This window comes from Netta rufina, assembly GCF_964035555.1.
Source record: "Netta rufina genome assembly, chromosome: 14".
Classification (NCBI taxonomy): domain Eukaryota; kingdom Metazoa; phylum Chordata; class Aves; order Anseriformes; family Anatidae; genus Netta; species Netta rufina.
The window spans coordinates 8,376,925-8,382,924 of NC_140137.1; positions in this window are offsets into that span (position 1 = coordinate 8,376,925).

The window sequence follows — 6,000 nt, forward strand, 5'->3', positions numbered from 1 at the left end:
TAACTGACTCAGTCATCCGTTTCTCTTGCTAACAGACACAACCTGCAGGGCCCTGAACTTTTGTGTATTTATTTTAGGACAAAAGGATTAAAGGCAAAATATCAAACAACAAATAATCTATATGCATGCTGCCTTCCCAGGCACTCACTGCTCCCCTGGGCGTGCTGGCAGGTACAGCCTGTGCCGGTGGGTCCCAGATCACACCGGCAGCTCTGCCTGTCCCCGAGTCCACACCACAAATATCTCTTATCACTCCACATCCACCGCTCATCCAGCACCTCACAGCAGAACAACTCACCCCGGGCATTTTCCTCTAGGAGATGAGGCTTTCTTCAGACTCCTTGGCTGCACAGGGACCTGAATTTATTTCCCCCGTTGAGATAGGTGCCAGGGACTTGTAGGTTTGTGCAGCACCTTCTCACACAGGGATGAGTGCTCTTTGGATGTCTCCAGCATCTCTGCCTAGTCCCCCTAAGTGTTCCTTTGTCGGCTGCCTTTCGCCCCACACCACTGCCAGCGTGCAGCCAGTCAGAAGTGCATTAGACAGACCCCGTGGTGGTGGGCTTTGCCTGGTGGAGATCTCAGCCCAGAGGATGGCTCCTTTGGCCTCGAGAGGAGATGCTGGAAGCCATCTGAGCACACTGAAGCACCCGGCTTGGGGGATGCCAGGAGCTGGGTGTTGGAGCACCCACTGACCCAGCCCCATCGGCGTCCCACCAGCAGCTCCAGCTGCAGCAGCGAGGGCTCTGGCTGGCAAACAGACTTGTTTCATCTCCCAGGGAAACTCTTCAAAGCCACCCCAGGCACTTTGATTCAGGAAAGTTTTTCATTCCTGCAAAGAGCAGAAAAGCTCCCTCGGCGGGGGACAAAGGTCCCCGAGAGGCACCGCAGCCCACGTGTGCGCCCGACCAGCTGGCGAGGGGGGCAGGGAGCAGGGCCACCCCCTGCCCCCCGGCCACCACCTGCAGCACTGCCAGCAGACAAGGACAAGGCTCCTTGGTGTCTGGGACCTCTCTGCAGCAAGAAGTATGACTGATGTCTCTGGCAAGTCAGAAAGTCAGAGGGGAGGTTTGAATAACAAGATCCCATCCACCCAGCTGAGGCCCATGGCAAAACTGTCATGACCTGGTCCCAGAGCAGCGGGGTTTCACGGGGAGCTGCAGCCCTCGGAGGAGCTGGAGAGAAGGGATCACAGCACTGTGTGGCAGGAGATGGCCTTTGCTCCCACCCACCAAACCCAGCTTCACCAAAATGATGGCTCTGTGCAAGAGAAATGAAAGCAAAACTACTGGGGCCAAGTGCAGGAGGTGCCCTGGGGGTGACGGAGGGCTGTGCATGCCAGGTACACATTCCCAAGCAAGAGGCCAGATTAGCAGAGAGAAGAAAATCACCAGAGAGCATTGGTGTGGCTCGCAGTGCGGCTGTTTTAGTGGACCTGATCTCATTACGTTTTTACTCACAAAATTAAATCTCTTGGCTTGGTCACAGCAGAGTCACTTGGCCTCGGAGAGGGCTGATGGGCCACGTGCACGGGGTTGTGCCAGCCTGCCTCCATCCTCCTGTCCTGCTCCCACGGCGGTGTCACGCTGCTCACCACCTTCTGGTGCACCTCAGAGGTGCCCCAGGGTGCTGGGGCCTCAGCCAGCAGCGAGAGGTCCTGAGCTGCCTTGTGGGGCTGCAGGGACCCTTTCCAGGCTGTGCAATGCCTTCCTCCTCCCTGCCCTTCTGTGGTGTTTTGTGATCCCTGCGTGCATCCCGTGAGGCATCAGGCAGAGCGAGCCCCAAATTAAATCAGGGTGTGAGGGTTACCTGCTGGAGGCAGCACAGGGTTAGCAGGGAGGGAACTGGAGGCAAGCTGGGGCGATGGCAGCCTGCGAGGCCTGCCCTACTTTCTCAGCATTTAGAGGGGGGGCTCCCCCCTGGCCTCCCACCTCTGGCAGATGCTGGGGGGGTTGCGGGGGGATTCCCAGACCTGCCTCCCTGTCGGCCCTGCCATGCCCCCTCAAATACTCAGCAGGAAGGTGCATCAGTGCCCCAGGGCATCAGCAGGCAGAGGAGGCCCTCGAGGGAGGTGATCACTCTTCTGCCTGCCAAGCAAAGCCCATAAAATAAAAATTCATCTGCACCAGCCCCTGCCCGCGCCCCCACCTCACAGCAGCAGGGGCTCAGTGCTTCGGGGGGCTGGAGGAGGCACAGAGCACCAGGACCTCTGCTGATGGGTCCCCAGGGCCTGAGGTTCCTCACACGGAGACTTTGCACAAAGGCTGTTACAAAACAGTCTTTTTCAGCTGTTTTCTTTTTTTTTTAATTTTTTTTTTCTCTCTCTCTCTTTTTTTTTTTTTTTCCAGACCAAGAGTCAGGTATTTAAAACCCCGTGGACCTTTTAATACTCCTCCACCTACTTAGGAAAGTGGGAGGGGAGGAAGTGATAAAATAGATCCTATAATACATTGTTGTTTTGCAATCCTATTGTTAGCATGGGACAAAAAAACACCCCAAAACGTGACCAAAAACAGCACGGAGGGAAGGCAGCACGCCCAGTCCCACCCACTGGAGACATCCCGGCTGGCTGCCAGGAGTGCTGGCTACTGGGCCACCTGGGGCTTGGGTTCTGCTCCGTGTATTTCAGCCTGGTTTTCCAGGGGAACGAGGGGATGCAGCTCTTGGCTGGCTGCACCAACGTGGGTGAGCTGGGCAGGTCTCACATCCCTTGAGGTGTCACCACGGTGGCACAAGACGGAGCCACCCGCTGCCCATGTGGAAGATGCAGCTCCCCACCACCTGCTCCTTCCTCTGGACAGACCCTCCCTGTCTCATGCAGAGCATCCCATGTGCAGGCAGCATCTTGGGGAAAACAAAAAGGGAACTGCCCCCCTATTAGAGTGCTCCCAGCATGGGTGCCAGTGGCTTGATGGAGCCTGAATCCCTCTGGCCCCGTCTCCTCTAGCGCCTGCTCAGAGCCAGCCCGGGGGCTGCTTGCAGCTCCTCGAGCCACCAGCACGTCCATCCTGCCCCAAACCATGCCACCAGGCACACGGGCTCATCTTGTATCCTGGGGGGGACCAGACCTATGGGCAACCTGGCCTAGAAAAGAGGAGCAACGTGCGCTTGCTATGGCAGCTCAGGAACCCCTTCTCCACGAGATTTCTAATTACGTTTCTGCATAATTGTTTCAACCATTTCCTCGCGCTGAAGCAAAGCTTATTGGTTTGCAATCCCTAGCACACCCCGGGGCCTTCTTTAAAATGTAGGCCCAGCATTTACTGCCCCCGGTCCAACAGTTGGAGGATGTGAATGCGTGTGTTATTGCTGAGAGCTTAGTCACTTGGTTTTCAGCTCTTTGAGGACTCCAGATGTGTCATCCGGCTTGGGGATTTGCTACCTTTTGTGCGTTCCAGCATCGCGGCTTCGAATCCTCCATCTCTGCCTTGCAGCTTCCCGGCCCAAGGAGGATGCACATGGGGACGTGTCCCCCTGCCCCGTGGGGGGATTTCATCGCGGGATGCCCCTGGTCCCACAGCTCCACCGTGTTTCCTTGGTGCCTCCATCCCCGCCGCCGGCGCTGCACTGGCTGTGCTCGCAGCCATCTCTGCCTCGCAATCTCCATCCCACATTTTACCCGCTGCATTTTCTCTCTCTTTCTGCTAGCCCTCTGGAGGTTAATATCTATTTTCTCAACAGTGTTTGACTCAAACAAGCTCATGCATCTGCCATAAGAGCAATATGAACCTTCCCCGTTTCTCTTCCCGGTTGTCCCCAAAGCTCAGCAGGCACGAGCCCATGTCCCCTCACGTGTCACACTGCCTTTCCCAGCTCTGCAGGCCAGGCGAGAGCCCCCCAGCACCCAGCTCCCCCAGGATCCACCCTCCTTCCACCCCCGTCCCCCACCCCCATACCCCCAGGAGTCACAGCACCCCCAGGAGACAGGATCAGAGGCAAAGTCCTGTGCCCAGGGACTGCTCCCAGCGGGGTTTTGCCGTCTTCCCCGTGACTCTGTAAGGCTTTGAGGAGGGATGGGAAGTGCTGAGCTTCAGGACAGGAGGCTGTGCAGGCTGAGGGGCTGCCAGGGCGGGCAGCTGACCCCATTCAGCACAGACTGCTTGCAGAGCACCAGCTGAACAGTGTCTTCAGCCAGCAGAGAGAGACATTGATGTTGGTGTCTTGTCACGATCTCTGCTGAGCAAACGCCTGCACAGACCCGGTCTGCAAGGAGCTGCTGAAGACACAAGCTTCCTGCCCCTTCCCAGACTGTATGTGCTAGGAGAGCATCCCTGGTGGGGTCGGGGAGGCACCTGGAGAGACACAGCACATGATGGAGATGCAGAAGGATTTGTCTCAACCAAGATCCCTATGGGGCTTTGAAATGTGGAGCCAAGAAGCCACCCGTGAAGCCCTGCATGCTTGGGACCATGGGGGAGCACAGGCAAGTGTCTCACAAAGAGCTGGCCATGACCCCACAGCACCCCGGGTTTGTGCCCCACAACCTTTCCCTACCATGCTGTGACCCTGGTGGCTCCATCCCCACTTTCTGCCCCAGACACCTCCTGCTCTTCACAGCTGTGGATTCAGTGGTGCTGCTGATGGCAGGCTGAGCACGCCACCAGGGCTGGAGCTCCCTGTGTTCTCCTCCACACACAAAGCCCCTTGAATGTCTCCAACATCGCCGACTGCCCCAGTGGAGCTCCAAGCATCCTGGACACCCACAGTCTGCCTTTGGGTGCACGTGCTGCAGATCCAGGCAGGGATGATGCCTCCCGTGGTGGGGCTGGAGCGACATGGACACCCCGGGGTCTCTCCATGGCTGCAGGGCAGGACACATAGGGCTGTGCCGTGGTGCTGCCCCGGCGGAGGAGAACAGCAGCAGCGGCAGCAGGCCTGCGCACAGCTACGCAGTAATATCCAAATCTGCTTACTGTCTGCCGCTGTGATTGAAGGAGTTTCTGTAATAATGTATTAGCTAAAGCTTCCAGATTATCCCAAAAACATCAGCTTTAACAAAGGGGTAATGCCTCCTTAATCCCCGCATGATCCCCGCTCCCAGTCTCTGCAGGACATTAATTCACGGCTAATACACAGACTCCAGGCTGGCTGCTGCTCGGGGCTGCACCCACGGCCGGGGCCAGGCGGCCGCATGCTGCCTCGCTCCCCAGGCACCCTGCGAGCTGCTGGGGTCCCCAGCATGGCCCTGGCTTCAGAGCAGGGCTCCTGGATCTGGCTGGCTGCTGCCACCTCAGGGTGTTGTGTGGGACAGCCAGGGCTGGTGACCACCGGAGCACGAAGCACGGGGACAGAGATGATGATGCTCCTCCGCTCCCAGAGCTTCTTGAGTGTCCCCAGCTCAGTCACACACAGCACAGCACCCAGAAGTGGCACATCCATTATCTCCTCTTGCCACCTAAAGCAGATCCGGCATCTGAGGCTGGAAGTGATGTGGTCAGGGCTGGGGGTGGGTACAGGGTGAGCGTGGAAAGGCACATCCCTCGCAAGCAGCAAGGCTTCAGGTGCCCCATCCCTTCACCCTGCCCTGTCCTTTTTGCCTGAGGGGCTGTGGTCTGTCTGCTCCCTGCTTTTGGACAAGGGCAGCGCAGGCTGCAGGTGGGAAACAGCCTCCTGAGAGGCTGCAGGTCCAAACCCAGCAGCAAGGCAGGAGCTGGATGGAGAAATGTAACAGCACGTGGGGACCGTGCTGTCCCCTCCAGCAGGAAAAGCTGTTGTCATCCTGGAGCCTCTGAGCCCAGGCTTGCAGCTGGGACTCTGCTCCCACCCACTGCCAGCCCAGCCAGGATGAAGCCAGTCGAAGGAGAGGTCCCTTGTAGCAGCTTCTCAGCCTTCTCCTTCTCCTCCCACTTCTGGTTCTCCTCCAGACCCAACTCCATGAGCAGAAGGACAGGCTGTAGCTGAAACTGTTGGCAGTGGTGGTCCAAAATCTGCTGCTCAAACAGCTTGAGAGAAGAGATTTTGGCCTGCAGATCCATGGTCATCTGGTGGCAACATCTGGCT